The sequence below is a fragment of the Dendrobates tinctorius genome, unplaced genomic scaffold, assembly GCF_039654945.1.
Source record: "Dendrobates tinctorius isolate UK_male_01 unplaced genomic scaffold, ASM3965494v1 ptg000022l, whole genome shotgun sequence".
Lineage (NCBI taxonomy): Eukaryota > Metazoa > Chordata > Amphibia > Anura > Dendrobatidae > Dendrobates > Dendrobates tinctorius.
In genome coordinates this window covers 79,624,781-79,642,439 of record NW_027361690.1, presented here as the reverse complement: position 1 = coordinate 79,642,439, position 17,659 = coordinate 79,624,781, and the positions used below count along the sequence as shown (strand labels likewise).

Below are 17,659 nucleotides of genomic sequence, written 5' to 3'. Positions count from 1 at the left end.
GGATCTGTGCGGGTCTGTTCTCCGCCCTTTGCCGACGTCCCTCCATGTACAGAGCGCCAGAATCCATGCAATGCCGACCCTGTGGGGTCCCTTGTCTGCCCGGGCCACGTCGCACTGGGCGCTGCCATGTTCTGTACCCGGAAGTAGTCACCGGCGCGCCCCCAATGATGTGGCGTGCCGGAAATCCGGGACCCGAGGCGCCGGCATCCTGCAGCCAGGAACAGCAGCTGCTGTGGCACCCAGCCCTCCGAGGGGATGCGTGCCGACGGGGAGCAGCCAGCTCGACCCTAGCGCTGAGGGACCTCCAGCGGTCTCAGTGCTGCTGCGGTGGGGGAAAATCGCCGCCCGAAATGCTCTGAGAGAGCACCGCTCCCAGCAGCTCCTGCCACCGGGATCCGACGTCTCACGCTTCACAGGTACTTGCACCGCTGCGCTCCTCTGCGTCTGTCCCCGATAGGGACAGGAAAAACACTGAAGGGTGTTGGTGGTGAGGGGCTATTTAACCTCTTGTGTTCCTGTCCCTAACAAGGATAAGAAGGACAACCTCCTGGTGGTGCTGTCAGGAGGGACGTCCTGGAAAGAGAGGTTATGGCTCTGGGAAGAAGGGGGACAAAAAAAAAAAACCAAAGAAAAAAAAAACAACCTGAAAACCACAAGGTCCTGAAGGGGTTTAACAATAGTTTTCATTTTGTACTCCGTGATTATAGTACAGAAAGCAGAACAATTACAGTTTAAGTTGGTCAAAATATCAATACATACTACTAAAGTTAGGGATATTTGGCTTTTGGGTCAAATTTGAGGTTCTAGGTGTGAGAGCCCACAACAAAGGCAGGGGACAGCACCTTTTACGTAGATATGTCAATGGTCATGAAGGGGTTAAAATTTGCATCAAAATTAATTTAGCTGGACTCATCAAATGCTCATTAAAATTAGCATCAGGATTAGTCAGTCTGACATAGATCTTCTCAGTAAATACATCGACCACATCTGGTCCAAGATTTATTTAAAGGGAATCTTTCACCCTTTCTTTGGGGTATGAGCTGCCAGCATTGACATCAGGGGCTTATCTACAGCATTCTGTAATGCTGTAGATAAGCCCCCGATGTAATCTGAAAGATAAGAAAATCACGTTAGATTATTTTTACCGGAGGGGGCGGTCCGGTCCGATGGGTGTCGCGGTCCGGCGCCTCCCATCTTCATACGATGCAGTCCTCTTCTTCTCTTCCTGTAGTGGCTTCGGCGCACTGCTCTGCCCTGTTGAGCAGTGCGCAGGCGCCGGACCTCTCCCGACGCCTGTGCACTGCAGGACTCTTCTCTGCCCTCAATAGGGCAGAGCAGTGCACCTGCGCCACTACGTGTTTTTCTTATTTTTCACGTTACATCGGGGGGGGGGGGGGGCGCTTATCTAGAGCATTACAGAATGCTGTAGATAAGCCCCTGATGTCAATGCTGGCAGCTCATACTCCAAAGAAAGGGTGACAGATTCCCTTTAAAAATCTGTTTTGTCATTCGGATGACAAATCTGTACGGCACTGATTTTACATCAACAATTTAATAAATGTCTTATGTTAATAATTGCAAGGGATAAATAAAAAACAGATATACTTAGTGTCTGTATGGTATCAGTTTATTAAATGGACCCAATGCATTTAGTGGGAAAGTGCAAGCTCTAACTATCTCAGAGTGGAATGGGTGAATCCCTCAATGGGCCCCCATGCAGGAGTGGGTGACCCACCGTCCTACATGACCAGTAGTTGGCCCAATCCACTTGATTCGTTATGTACAAAAAAAAAAAAAAAATTAACATCTCATCATTCATTTAACAAAGGACCCAGTTTCTTAAATGGACGCATAGGTAATTTTGTAAATGAGAGTAAAGTCAAATTTGTATGTAACTGAAGTCAATTACTGGTGGGTCCTTGGCACCCCAGTGCTACACTGGGCGAGTGTGATCTGAAAAACAGAGCATTCTGCACTTTCATTTTTTCCATGTGCACCATTGGTCCGAGTATAAAACCATTCACGTGAACTTCATCCTTGACCTGCATCGGGCAGTGTGCTGCACGAACGTATGCCCCGCAGCCTGCATTGGTCACTGTTTGTGACAGAGGCATTTAAGAGGTTGGAAGCGGAGTACAGATAATGTTGCGATGGCAGCCAGTGGCCTACTGAAGACCATGCTTCTGCTATGTTTTAGGCTGGTTTCACATTAGCGTATCTGTGCGCAGCTTATGATCCGCATGCATCATGCTTACATATCTTAAAATATGTTGTACGCAGGGACATGCGTTTGCATGCGGATGTGTACGTATGTGCCATTTCGCGGTGTGCGGCAAACGCAGCATGTTGCATTTTTGCGGCGTCAATTATGCGCAGCCATGCGCCTGATTGCGTCAAGATAAGGCATTACTGTCTATGGGAACGCATTGTTACGCAAGGACATGTGTATGCATGCGTTCTTCAGACTGAAAAATCCCCCAATTGACTGTCACTTCCCCAGTAACAACTTCCCCAACCACGCCTAGCCTACCATCACAATGCAACTGCCTCCCGCAGACCCAAAAAGTAAATCCCATCATTTCTTTTTTTTTGTTAAATTTCAAATTGTTTTTATTATTAAAATTTTTTTTTTTTTTTTCACAATCCCTGTCTCCCTGTGTTTTAGCTCTTTATTTTAACGTGTGTATTGTTGAGTGAAGTACTAACGGGTCTTACAGTCAATATATTTAGTATTAGGCCAGGGGTCACACTAGAGAGGAATACGGACGAGTGACATGCGTTAAAAGCACACATTACACACGGACAAATGATTCTCTATGGGGCAGCTCCCAACAGCCGTATAATTCTCCTCTGTATTCTACGGTCCGTGCCAATCTCAGCATGCTGCGATTGTCAGCGTACTACACCTGTAGTACGCCAATGCAAGTCTATGGGTGCACAAAAAAATACGGATTACACACGGACCACATGTGTGACTTGCGAGAAATACGCAGGTCTTTTGGCAGGTGACAGGAAATGGGCCAATCCATCATCAGGAAGCTTAGACATGCCAATTAGCTCAAAAAGCGCTCCAGACATCCAGGATGTACGCCTCCACGGAGTCCTGCAGCGTCATGAAGATGCTTATTGTGTTAGTGCAGGAGCGGACAGAAATCTGGGACCAACGTGATGCCCATTATGCCAACCGGGCAAGAAAGGAGGCATCATGGAGGCGCATATGTTGCCAGATGTTCCACGATTTTGCTGATTGGCCACGTGAGGAGCAGCAGAAACTGAGTAAGTACAACCCAAAAACTGTTTAAAATTACCTCACATCAAAAAAGGCATTTAGAATTCAGCCCCCCCCCCCCCTCCCCTCCTGTGCTTGGACTCTTTGCCTCATGAGGCGGGTAGATTTTTATGTGACCCATGGTTTTACACTGCCATAATTTGGCCCAGGCCGCAAGCTCCTCATCCTCCTAGCCAACCAAGTTATTAAATGTAGTTACTTGATACCTGAACTATTGTGACCCTGTGTATCTGGCCAGGATGCCCCAGTTATATATGCCACCCTGGGTAGAAAGCACACCCTAGAAGGCCACATGCCAAGGCTACTGGTAGCAAATTTGACCTAGCAAATATGTGAAATTGAGAATATTTCCTGTCACGTTGCAGTGGAAAATGAGATGAGACGCTGGAGCAGCATCCGCGACCAATACAGGCGGGAACTTCAGCAGCGGGCCAGGAGTGGTGATGCGGGCCACACAAAGCGAAAATATATTTATTATGATCGCCTCTCCTTCCTCGCTCCTATTCTGGATCTGACAGCGCAAGTAGATACCTCACACCACATTACCCAGATACTTTACAGGGCCACAAAAAAAAATGTCTTTCATTTTGGCTCTGTTCTATTTCATAACAGAACTCAGTCCAACCTTACAGAGAGAGGAACTAGCTCAGATACCGAGCCCATCATGGGTGAAGATTCCTCTCAGGAAAACCCAGTGCCTGCACCACAAACCCCACTACCAGGACCACATCCACAAGCAGGACCGTCTGCTGCTGCACCATCAGCCATACAGGAGGAGCAGGGCAACTGCCCAGATCCGGGGCTCCCCACAGCCTACAGGACCATCCCGGTGAGTAAGAAGAAGGCGCCATATCCCTGCCCAAGATACCCGTACCAATGTTGACACAGGGGTACTGAACTATCTGGCTAGAGTCAATAATGATGATGGCGAGGAGGCATACTTACAGCCTGGCCCTTTATCTTCGAGCCCTTTCCTGTGAGGTGAGGCTACATATTCGAGGATGTTTTCAGATCCTGCTTGATGCAAGCACACACCCCAATACCCCATATGAGTTATTTGAATATCTGGAGAGGTGGCAGCTTTCACTCAGAAATCTGACGCGCCTTAGACACCCCACACACACACACGCTTGCTCAAGCAGGCTCTGAGGATCCTCAAATACATGGGCCTACACCTCACCCCCTTCCTCCCCCTACCCAACCTTTTCAACAGCAGCCACATATGTCTGGCTCTAGCCAACCTCACCAATATGGCCACTTGTTCCCACCCAGTGTTGGAGGCTGGTCCCAACCTGGTTGGGGACGACATGGCTATTTTGGTGGGTATGAGACATGGGTCTACCAGCCCCAACAAGAGGCCCCTCTCCAGTATCACTCTGGCCAGTACCAACCACAATCCCAGGAGGCAGTACACTACCCACATCATGGGCAACAGTATGCCCCCACACAGGGCGATGGCCAAGTTGGGCAAAGTAGCCAGCAGCAAACACAGGCTGGTCTTCCGCCTTCTCCTCCCCCCGACCTACCAAAATTTATAATGTTGCCATTTTGGTATTGCCTAATGGTTTTGTGGTTGTTTTGTTTGTCAGAAAATGTTATTTGTACCCAATGTTCACATCTGCACAAAGGCCAATTTGGCCCATTGCCACATTTATCATATGGCAATAATGTTTTTCTTGAAAGAAAGGAAACAAAAAAAAAAAAAGTGCCAGCATACTAACATACGCTTACCAATGCAATTAAACAGTCATAGAATCATAAGGGGTTTAAATATATATATTTAGACAGACATAAACCAAAAAATTATAACATAGACACAGCATGCTCTTGCCAAGAAGTTTCCCCCTCAGGTGACAAAGTAATTTGTGAAAATATCACACACTTTGAGCCCAGAGAGCGATCTACGTTGAGGGTTGATAGGTGGTCTCGCCCTACGCACATTGTCCGACCCACGCATAACACCAGCAGAGGAGGAACAATCATGTATCATGGTGAAGTTATGAAGAACCACACAGGCTTTAACAAGTTCATCAACATTTTGTTCACTCAGCTGAATGGCAGACTGGAGTACCCGCCATTTGGCACAAAGAATGCCAAAGGAACACTCCACCAGTCGCCGAGCACGTGATAGGCGCAAGTTAAAAATTCTGCTCCGGTGGTCCAGGTTGCGCCGGGGATATGGCCTCATGACATTTTGTGTTAACTGAAAGGCCTCATCTGCCACAAGGACATAAGGGACTGATTCTTGAGTGGAGCCTGGTAGCTGGCGTGGTGGTGGTAGATCCAACTGGTTGGTGTGTAGCCGCCGAGCCATAATGGAAGTATTGAAGCCTCGAGAGTCTCCCGTCCTTCCATAGGCCCCAATGTCAACAATTATAAACTTATATTGAGGGTCGGCCAGAGCCAACAATACAACAGAAAAGTATTGTTTATAATTGAAGAATTGGGAGCCAGAGTTCGGCGGCTTACGCACCCGGATATGTTTGCCATCAAGGGCCCCAACACAATTAGGAAACTGGCATTTCTCCTCAAAGTCCCTTGATATCCTCAACCAGTCTTCCATCCTGGGCTCAGGCATGATGAGTTGCTGTAGTCTTAACCATATTTCACTACATGTCGACCTGACTATGCCAGAAATGGTAGATCTTCCAATGAAAAACTCATGGTGGAGGGCAGCATAAGACAGGCCAGGAAGCTGAAGAACAACAGAAATAGCTTACTCACCGATAACGGTGTTTCTCGGAACCCATGACAGCACCACGGAGAGAGGGGATCCGCCCTTCAGGGACAGGAACCTACAGAAAAAGGGCGGTACCTCTCCTCCGCCTTCAGTTGGTTACAGAGCATCAGAGGGTCTCCAGGTTAGTTAGACAACAGAAATACATACACAATATTATAATACTGCTTACTTATCAAAGCACCGTGCCTAAACGGAAACACTACTAACAATAACACGTGCTCACCATACTCGTGAAGGGGAGGGGAATAAGCGGGTGCTGTCATGGGTTCCGAGAAACACCGTTATCGGTGAGTAACTAAGCTATTCTCTCTCACCCATGACAGCACCACGGAGAGAATATCAGAGATTGGTAGCTTAGGGAGGGACCACCGCCTGAAGGACCCTTCTCCCGAAGGTCAGATGTAGAGGCTAGATCTAATCTATAGTGCCTCAAAAAGGTCGAAGGTGATGACCAGGTGGCCGCCTTACAGATTTGTTCTATTGGTACCTCAGATCTTTCAGCCCATGAGGTCGCCATTGCCCTTGTGGAATGAGCTCTCAGCCCTTCTGGGATGGTATTCCCGCTGGATGAATATGCCAGGGCAATCGCATCCCTTATCCACCTTGCCAGGGTACTCTTGGATGCTTTGAGCCCCTTCCGAGGACCCTGGAAACACAAAGAGAGAGCCTTCCTTCCTACACTTTTTGGTGGCCTCTAAGTACTGTACTAGGCACCTTTTAACATCTAAAGTGTAGAACTTTTCTTCCCCCTTATTTTTTGGATTTGGGCAGAAGGAAGGAAGGACTACCTCCTGGGACCTGTGAAAATGTGATGACACTTTGGGCAAATAGGCTGGGTCAGGTTTTAAGATAACTCTATCCTCTAGAATTTTTGTGAAAGGAGGCCCCGCTGACAAGGCTTGAATATCGCTCACTCTTCGGGCTGATGTTAGTGCCACCAGAAGCACCGTTTTAAGAGATATGATTTTTAGGGGTGCCGAGTGAATTGGTTCAAACGGAGGGCCTGTCAGTGTTGAAAGTACAAGATTCAGGTCCCATGATGGTAATCTTTGACTGGCTATTGGCCTCGATCTGGTTGCGGCTTTAATAAACCGTGCTACCCAGGGGTCACCTGCCACATCATGGTTATAGAGGGCGCCTAATGCCGCTATTTGGACTTTTAATGTGTTGACCGCCAGACCCTGTTCTAGGCCCACTTGTAGGAATTCTAGAATCTTATCAATCTGAACCCCGTCCTGAACCTTTGCCCTAGAGGTGGATAGAAATTTTTTCCATATTCTACCATAAGCTCTCATTGTAACCGGTTTCCTACTCTTTTGTAGTGTAGTCATCAGGTTTTCTGAAAAACCCCTGTCCCTCATCAGTGCCCTCTCAAATTCCATGCTGTTAAATGGAGGTTCGGTGCCTGAGGATGTAGCACTGGGCCCTGCGATAGCAGGTCCGGGAGATCCGGTAGGACCCATGGGTCGGTTACTGAGAGCATTCTTAGCCAGGAAAACCAGGTTCTTTTGGGCCAGAAGGGGGCTATCAGTATCATTCTTGCCCTGTCCTGCCTGACTTTCTTTAGGACTGCTGGAATGAGCATGATTGGGGGAAAGGCATATGTTAGATTCTGTGTCCATGGGAGCATAAATGCGTCCAGAGTTAGAGGATTCCCCCTGGGATCTAGGGAGCAGAATGCGTCTACTTTTTTGTTTTTGAAGTCGGCGAACAGATCCACGTCTGGGGTCCCCCACATTTTTACAATCTGCCGAAAAATGGACTGCTTTAGTACCCATTCCCCCTGTCGCAATTGGGTGCGGCTCAGAAAGTCTGCCCTTTGATTCTCTGTACCGCGGATGTGTAGGGCTGTCAGAGATAATAGGTTTGCCTCCGCTAGTTTGAGGATTTTGGCAGATGTGTCCATTAGGGTTCGGGACCTGGTTCCCCCCTGGTGGTTTATATAGGCCACTGTGACCCGATTGTCCGAAAGGATACGGACATGGTGGTTCTGGAGTAGGGGTAGGAAGTGTGTTAGGGCATAGCCTACTGCTAGAAGCTCCTTTTGATTTGAGGAGGCTCTTAATTCTTGATTTCCCCATTCGCTCCGAGTCACCTCGTTGTTCATGTGCGCTCCCCATCCTGTGGGACTGGCATCTGTTGTCACTACGTGTGTTATCTTTGGTGCCCAGGGGATCCCTTTGGACAGGTTCTCCTGGTTTCCCCACCAAGCTAGGGAATGAATAGTGCTTGAATTTAGGGTAATGCGACCCTCTAGGTGTCCCCCTACTACTGCCTGGTTGGCCAATACGTCCCACTGGAGATTTCTCGTGTGTAACTGAGCCCATTGAACTGCTGGTAGGCAGGCAGATAGTGAACCCAACAGTGACATGGCCTTCCTTAGTGTCATGGAGGGATTTTGGATTGCTCTTGCTGTAATTTGAGCGATCTTCTCCTTTTTGTGGTTTGGGAGGCGACACTCCTGAATGCTTGAGTCTAGTGTTAGGCCCAAGAATTCTTGTACCCTGCTGGGCTCCAATCTTGATTTTTTTAGATTTAGAAGCCAGCCCAGGTCTTGTAGAGTGTTCATCACCCTGTCTCTCTGTTCCCTGCATTTTTGAGCCGTGCTGCCCGCTATTAGGAAATCGTCTAGATACAGGATTATTATATCTTGTTCCCTTATATGAGCCATCATTTCTGCTACTATTTTGGTGAATACTCGCGGGGCTATCGATATTCCGAACGGCAGGGCTCTGTACTGAAATTCTTTGACCTTGCCTTTTATTGAGACGGCTAACCTCAGATACTTCCTGGAGTCTTTGTGGATAGGGACGTGATAATAAGCGTCGCTGAGGTCCAACACAGTCATGTAGCAGTTTGGGAACAGGACTTTGGTGGTAGATTTGATCGACTCCATTTTGAAGCTCTGGTTCTTGACGTATTTGTTTAGCTTTCTCAGATTTATAATTGTACGAAAGGTGCCGTCTGGTTTGGTCACTAGAAAAAGAGGGGAGTAGAACCCTCTGCCCATATCCTGCAGGGGGACCTCCTGGAGGACTCCTTTTTTTTTTTACTAGGCCTAGAACCTCGCTTTCTAGCGCTTCCTGTTCTCGCATGCTGGATCTCAGCGGCGTTGTTACATATTTTTGAGGCAGGAGAGAGAAAAAGTTTATCCTTAGGCCCTCCTGGATTAGGTTTATTATCCAGGGGTTTGTTGAAATTCTCCTCCAGGCTGGAAGGAAAAAGGATAACCTTCCTCCCACCCTTGGCGTACTGTCACTTGGAGGGCTTTTTGTCCAGGGAGAGTTATTAAAGAAGAAGCCTCTCTTCTTTTATCATCCCACTTTTGTTCCCTTGGTGGTCTTCTCTGAAAAAACCTCCTATTCCGAAAGGGTCTTTTAAATGCCGCTGGCCCTAAATTTGGGAATCCTTTTTTCTTGTCCCCTGCTTTCTGGAGGATGTCATCTAACGTTTCCCCAAAAAGGAATTTTCCTTCACAGGGGATGGAGCATAATTTCATTTTGGTCTGAAGGTCCCCTGGCCAACTTTTAAGCCATAGTGTCCTTCGGGCCGCGTTTGAAAGTGCTGCTGTTTTGGACGACAGTCTGACTGAATCGGCCGATGAGTCTGCTAGGAATGCAGCCGCTCCCCTTATTACTGGGATAGAATCTAGAATTTTATCTCTAGGTGTCCCTTCCCTCAGCTGTTTCTCAAGTTGGTCCACCCATACCATTAGGGCTCTTGAGGTACATGTCGCCGCTATCGCTGGCCTGAGGTTACCGCCTGCAGACTCCCAAGCCCCCTTTAGAAAGGTATCTGCCTTCTTATCTAGGGGGTCCCTGAGGGTGCCCATATCCTCAAAGGGAAGGGCGAATTTCTTTGAAGCTTTAGCGACTGCCACATCGAGTTTCGGGGTTCTGTCCCAAGACGTGGATGCCTCCTCCTCAAAGGGATATTTCCTTTTAAGGGAAGGGACTGTAGTATTTTTCCTGTCTGGCTTGTCCCATTCCCTTTTGATTAGACCCTTGACGATTTCGTTTAGCGGAAATAATCTCCGTTTTTTCTGGCCTAGCCCCCCGAACATTATGTCCTGGACTGTCTTATCCGGCCTCGGGTCCAATACCCCCATGGTAGACGTTACAGCTTTCACCAGTTTGTCTACCTCTTCTAGGGGAAAACAATGGCGTCCTCCTGTTTCCTCGTCTGAGGATGAGGAGCCGGATTCTGAGGATTTAGTCGAGATTTCTCCCGATGTGGAAGAGTCTGACTGGGAGGTTTCTACCGTGTCTTTTTTCCTCGTTTTATCCTTATGTTTAGGGGATTCGAGGGCACTCTGGACCTCTGATTTAATTGCGGCCCTTAGGTCAGATGCGAAATCCGGAGTCTCCTGACAAACAATTTCTTTTGTACAGGACTCGCATAGTTTTTTCTCCCATGATACCGGTAGGGGTTTAGCACAAGTGGGACATTCCCTGTTCTTCTTTTTAGCCTTCTTCTTTCCCTAATAAGGGAGAGGGATTGCATTACAAGGGTGACATTCACGAAGATCACTTACCCCAAAAAAAGGCGCGCGGCTGCAGGTACCGGTTCGGGAGACGGAGTCAGGTCCTGTATAGGCTGATCTCCTGGTGGCGTTCTGCTCCTCGCTGCTGACGTGCTACGCCGCGTGGAGTGACTGCTGGAACGGCACTCTGTGTTTCGTTCCTTTTGTCGGTGGTGGTGTTGGTGGTGCTGCTGCTGCTGTTTCAGCTGCTGCCTCTGCTCCTGTTGCTGGTCGCTATCCTCCATTGTTAGGATCGCTTCCAGCCAGGAGTTTCTGCACCTCACCTTTTTTAAACTTGGCGCCGCGTGACGTCACCGCTCCCCCTGCACGCGCTGGTCGGGAAGCGTGCTCCTGCGCATGCGCCCGGTTCTGGGACCCGGAAGTCGTTGGTCTACTTCCGGGGCAGCGGCCATCTTGGTACTCTCCGTACCATGGCGCTGCCCACGCTCCACCGGGTCCCGCTGAGCCCCGACCTCCTTTCCGGAGCGGCAACTCCGGCGTCTCTCCCCCCGCTCACTCGGCAGCCCGCATCGGCCCCGGCGGTGGCGGCTTCGGGCACCGCACCTGCCGCGACAGGGGCCTCCCCGCTGCCGATACCCGGACAGGCCAGCCCCGGACTCCTCAGAGGTACGCCGTACTGTGGGTCCCCCCGTCAGGGACAGGAACCCAACTGAAGGCGGAGGAGAGGTACCGCCCTTTTTCTGTAGGTTCCTGTCCCTGAAGGGCGGATCCCCTCTCTCCGTGGTGCTGTCATGGGTGAGAGAGAAAGGAATATTTTAGAATGCACAAATTAACAAAACACCAGGTACATACCAAACTTGTTAGTGATTCAGATCTACTAACACACACATATTTGGTCACACAATGACTAAGTGATATTCAGTACATATTACACATAACATTCTGGTCTGTAAGTTTAAACATATCTGAATAAGATGAGGGTATTAAACATGGTCCAAGAAGCAAAAAATACTTACTTTGGGCAACACATCATGAACATAGAGAATGTGGTTGGCTAGTACATACCGTAGTGTGAGTAGAAGTCGCTCCTCTGCAGATATAGCTTTGCGCATCCTTGTGTCCTGAAAGGTTATCCCAGAGTGCACTGTCTCCAAGAGTAGATCAAATGTTGCAAGGCTCATGCGACAGTATTGGTAAAATTTTTCCGGATGCTCCCGCAGAGAATAGAGGCGGTGAAAATGACCTCTTGTGAGTCGTTGCCTCAAAAGTGGATGGACCCACATGCGTCTCCTCCTCCGCAGATCCACTATCACTGGGTATGGTTGTCCAAAGCGGCGTGACAAACGCCAGTTGAAGAGAACCTGCTCAGTTGTGTTGAAACTCAGACTGTCTGCCATGTTGCAATACAACACCAACACACCTAGTGAAGGCAAGGTCACAAATGGACAGAATGGAGGCAGCCACCTGTTCCTGAGCCAATAAATAGGGTGCAGGCTAATGATTTAAATAGGTTGCAGGCCTCAAAACCGTTAAATGTCCATTTTGCAAGCCGTCGAGAAAATCTCGCCATACGTATGCTGACATGCGCAAAATACGCAACCACACCTTGCTTACGGAGCACTATTTAGGGGTCATTCATCCATACTACGCATGTAAAATACGGACCGTATTTTGCGTCGGGTAGTGTGACCCCGGCCTTACAGAAATACTCGGATCTGCTTCCAGCTGGTTTCATAATCCGAATGTGTTTGCCGTCCACAGCCCCCAAACAGTTTGGAAACTTGCAAATGTCCAGAAATTTTGCAGCAGCCAGAGTTCAGTTGTGGGATGGAGGAAGAATTCTTCCTGCAAAACATCACATAAAGCACAGCAGATGTCTCCAACAATCCCAGAAAGGGTGGACACTCCAATCCGGAATTGAAATTGTAGAGATAAGGTCTCACCGGTAGCCAGGTAACTGCCGAACAGAAAATGGGAAAAAAAAGTAAGTACATGGCTTTTTTAACAATAATACTAACGACAGGTGTTTGTTTTTCAAAATTACGTACCTCAGGGTCACCAACAGACGTTCCTCCGCAGGAATTGCTCGACGGAGCTTTGCGTCCTGCCTGGTGATGGATCCTCGGACACGTTGCAGCAAGTCATTGAAGTTCTGATCCGACATCCTCATGTAGTCCAAGAACTTTTGCGAGTTTTTATGCAGCTCTGTGTACAATGAGAGGTAGGCTCCACGGCTCTCTCAGACTTCAATGATGGGGTGTTGATAATAGTGACGATGATGTCTTCTCCGTCTTTCTTCTTCACAAGCCACAGCAAAGGCAACAGCCAATTTCAATGAAAAATCAAGATGAAGAAGGAAGCTCTCCACGCTAAGATCCATCTTGCAGCTGGATACAGCAGCAAAAGATGAGGATTTCATCTGTACCGTGTGTCTATATATAGAATCCCATGAGACACGACCATTGGGTGTCTGGTGTCAAGGAAACTACTGGAAAAGCATTGGAAATATCGAACGCATGCGCAGAAACAACGCAAACGCATGCAAAAACTCATACAAACGCATTCACACACAGCTTTTTTTGGCGTCATGCATATGATGATGCGGATAAAAACGCTGCATAAACATGCATTTTTGCATGCAGATGATACGCTGCGCACAGAAACGCTAATGTGAACCTAGCCTTACTGAGCTTCATTGAATGGTAATTTTACAATATATTCTAATACAATAGTTCAGTGAATTGGACAAGCGATCGCAGGTTCAAGTCCCCTAGGAAGACAATCAAATGTAAAAAAAAAAAAAAAAAAAAAAAAAAAAATTTGAAATCATGCTATTTTTAGCAAATGTCAATATAACCTAAAAAGAGATTTATATATATATATATATATATATATATTTTTTTTTTTCAATTTATTTATATAGCACCATTAATTCCATGGTGCTGTACATGAGAAGGGGGTTACATACAAAGTTATAGATATCGTTAACAGTAAGCAATTTTACAATGACAGACTGGTACAGAGGGGAGAGGACCCGATCCTTGCGGACATACATATAAACACACACTAGATGGTGGCCCGATTCTAACGCATCGGGTATTCTAGAATATGTATGTGGTTTATTTATGAAGATTCTGCGCCAATGTCGCCGATTGCGGAAAATCCGTGCGGCAGGAGATGACTTGCGGCAACCGTTGGGAGATCAGCGGCTAGCGCAATAATTATTTTCTGTAGCGTTACGTCAATGTGTTTTGGACATCTTTTTTTCTACTGTCGTCATTTTCCGGACACTTTTAAAATCCATTAAACAATGGATAACACACTGATGAAATGCTCACAGACGCTCAGGCATCTTTTTAGCCTTTCCATAGACTTCTATTGTTATGCCTTATTTTCAAAGGGGAAAATGCCTGAAGAATGTATGTTGTGATCTCTCTTTTACCTACTTGTGGCCCGATTTATCAAAGTGCTTGCCCGGTTTCTGGAGTAAAACACTTTAAAAACTTACAACCTGTCGGTCTAGGGAAGCAGAGTATAGAGAAGCCTCCTCTTGGGCTAGTCATCTTTGTCGCATCGTCCACGGACAGATATTATATGTTTTCTCTGAAAAGATGCAGCATTTCAGAGTAAAACCTACAAGGCTGCAATAATAGAGACAATGTCTGATTCATGTGGGTTGTGAAGTGGGAACCAGCTGTCAGGTTCCTTATCTGGTGGCAAAATAACATTGAAAGCCTCATCCGTTACATGGGCTCACTGCCATCTCCAGATTACCTTGTAATGGTGCAATGTGGAAATCAAAGCCATCCTATCAATTTAATGCAATGTTAGCAGCAAAGGTGTCTACAACGAGTTTCTCTAGCAGCTGAGGCATGTATTAGGCTGGTTTCACATTAGCGCTTTTTAAGCGCACGCACGGCCGGGGGTAGCTCCGCCCCCGAGCCGGCTCTCTGCGCGGCGTGCCCGCCCCTTGCTTGTAGCGCCGCCTGCGATCGGCGCACCCTATCTTTAGCATAGGGTGCGCAGATCGTGCGCAGGCCGTGCGCTAGTTGCGCTTTGACCTGCACTGCGCATTTTTGACGGTGCGCCGTGCGCGCCAAAATCTGAAAAGTTCGATTTTGGCGCACACGGCGCACCGTCAAAAGTGCGCAGCGCAGGTCAAAGCGCAACTAGCGCACGGCCTGCGCACGATCTGCGCACCCTATGCTAAAGATAGGGTGCGCCGATCGCAGGCGCCGCTGTCCGCTAGGAGGCGGCGCTACAAGCAAGGGGCGGGCACGCCGGGCAGAGAGCCGGCTCGGGGGCGGAGCTTCCCCCGGCCGTGCGTGCGCTTAAAAAGCGCTAATGTGAAACCAGCCTTAGAGGTTCTGCAGCAGCTGAGATGTGCATTGCAATGTTCTGCACCATTTGAGATGTGGAATGTAAGGTTCTACGGCAGCTCATGTGTAAGGCCGGTGTCACACACAACGTAGAAAAATACGGACCGTACTGTCCGGCCATAATATGCATAAACAGTCCCTGAAGTGTGCATTATGAGGTTCTGCAGCAGCTCAGGTGTGCAATAAGAGGTTCTGCAGCAGCTCAGGTGTGCATTATGAGGTTCTGCAGCAGCTCAGGTGTGCATTATGAGGTTCTGCAGCAGCTCAGGTGTGCATTATGAGGTTCTGCAGCAGCTCAGGTGTGCATTATGAGGTTCTGCAGCAGCTCAGGTGTGCATTATGAGGTTCTGCAGCAGCTCAGGTGTGCATTATGAGGTTCTGCAGCAGCTCAGGTGTGCATTATGAGGTTCTGCAGCAGCTCAGGTGTGCAATAAGAGGTTCTGCAGCAGCTCAGGTGTGCATTATGAGGTTCTGCAGCAGCTCAGGTGTGCATTATGAGGTTCTGCAGCAGCTCAGGTGTGCATTATGAGGTTCTGCAGCAGCTCAGGTGTGCAATAAGAGGTTCTGCAGCAGCTCAGGTGTGCATTATGAGGTTCTGCAGCAGCTCAGGTGTGCATTATGAGGTTCTGCAGCAGCTCAGGTGTGCATTATGAGGTTCTGCAGCAGCTCAGGTGTGCATTATGAGGTTCTGCAGCAGCTCAGGTGTGCATTATGAGGTTCTGCAGCAGCTCAGGTGTGCATTATGAGGTTCTGAAACAGCTGAAGTGTGCAATATGAGGTTCTGCAGCAGCTGAAGTGTGCAATATGAGGTTCTAAAAATATCACAGTAAAAGAAACTGCCTTACCAACACTAGGTCAGCTTTCCAATGCACTACCAGGATGCAACAGACCACCCCCCCCCCCCATGATAAAGGCAGGGTCAGCACAGGTGCAAAATACTGATGAAACGACCACTCACACACCTCCAATTCATGGAGGAGGTGGCTGCCTATTATTAAAAATGAAGAGGAATGGTCTTCACTCAAAAGGAGGAGAGGTGCTGGGAACTCTATTAGTCCATGGAGAAGTATCCACCGCACTCTGAGGCTGTGTGCACACGCTGCGGATTATGCTGCGGTTCCGCAGCAGTTTTTGCTGCGGTGTACAGTACCATGATTCCCTATGGAAATCAAAAACCGCAATGCAGATGGTGCGGAATTTTCCGCGGTTTTCAATCCGCAGAAAGAATTGACATGTCAATTCTTTCTGCGGATTCCGCTGCGGTTTGCCATCTCCTCCATTGAGGAGATGAAAAACCGCAGAGCAATCCGCAAGTAAAACCACAGGTATTTTGACTTGCGGTTTCACTTGCGGATTTTACAAAATCCGCGCGGATGAATCCTCACCTAATCCGCAGCGTGTGCACACAGCCTGAAGATCCATTGCAAAGTGATTTTATTCAATGGTGTACACACACAATAGACAGGCGTTAAATCGGATGAAAGAAAAGCAACTCATTTAAAAGCTGTTCTGACCAGTCCCGTGTCTTTGCCAGGGGTCGCAGAATCTCTGAATGACTCAGATGAAGGGGTATGAGGCATATGTTGTTTGTGTTATGATAGAAGCTGGATCAGATCCGTGTATTAGGGAGTAGAGCAGGCGCATCCCGCGCCGGTGCAGAGAATCTATTACATCAGGCGGGCTGCCCAGCCCTATATAAGTGCACCCCACATGGACAGACGCCCCAAATCACCCAACACTAAAGGGCCTGGCTGCGTCCTGCATAAAAACAGAAAATGCACAATTAATATATGAAAATGATGTATAAAATGCATCAGGTATTGGTCGATATTTTGGCCAAAATGCGCACGCTAGCAACCCACGCCACACGCCCTCATACTTGTGAGTGTCTACACTAAAGTGTAAGGACCCTTGAGGTGAGTTGCATATTTTGACCAATACCTCATGTATTTCATACATCTTTTTATTGCACATTTCTCTTTTCCGGCAGGACGCAGCCAGACCCTTTATTATTGATTGGGTGTACTGGGGTGTCTGTCCTTGTGGGGTGCACTTGTATAGTGCTGTGCAGCCCGCTTAATCTAATAGTATGTGTGTTATCAATAGGCTGTAAGCCAGACACTGTGCATCACACCTACCTGTGTGACTGGAACCCTATGCAAGACTCATCTGGGTGCACTTTTAATAATAGGCAACCATGAATTGGTAGTGTGTGAGTGGTTGTTTGCATTAGTATTTTGCACCTGTGCTGCCCCAGCCTTTATTATGGTGGTCTGCTGCTAGTGTACTGGTAATCTGACTGGATGTTGGTAAGGCTGTTATGCAGCGGCTGAGGTGGGTATTGGGCGGTTCTGCAGCAGCGGCCGAGGTGGGTATTGGGAGGTTCTGCAGCAGCGGCCGAGGTGGGTATTGGGAGGTTCTGCAGCAGCGGCCGAGGTGGGTATTGGGCGGTTCTGCAGCAGCGGCCGAGGTGGGTATTGGGAGGTTCTGCAGCAGCGGCCGAGGTGGGTATTGGGAGGTTCTGCAGCAGCGGCCGAGGTGGGTATTGGGAGGTTCTGCAGCAGCGGCCGAGGTGGGTATTGGGAGGTTCTGCAGCAGCTGCCGAGGTGGGTATTGGGAGGTTCTGCAGCAGCGGCCGAGGTGGGTATTGGGAGGTTCTGCAGCAGCGGCCGAGGTGGGTATTGGGAGGTTCTGCAGCAGCGGCCGAGGTGGGTATTGGGAGGTTCTGCAGCAGCGGCCGAGGTGGGTATTGGGAGGTTCTGCAGCAG

At 48.4% G+C, this 17,659-nt stretch overlaps 1 protein-coding gene across 2 annotated transcripts in view; it reads right to left on the bottom strand.

The window, feature by feature from the left end:
- PGPEP1L (pyroglutamyl-peptidase I like) overlaps nucleotides 1-17,659 on the bottom strand; it is a 39,283-nt gene that overhangs the window by 18,477 nt on the left and 3,147 nt on the right. Inside the window, exon 1 of one of the 2 annotated variants that reach the window (XM_073568773.1) lies at nucleotides 15,737-15,805. The exons of the other annotated variant lie outside the window; for it this stretch is intronic. The gene's annotated coding sequence lies outside the window, so the exon portion shown is untranslated. Of the gene's footprint in view, nucleotides 1-15,736; nucleotides 15,806-17,659 lie in introns of those variants that run through there. 2 annotated transcript variants of the gene reach the window in all.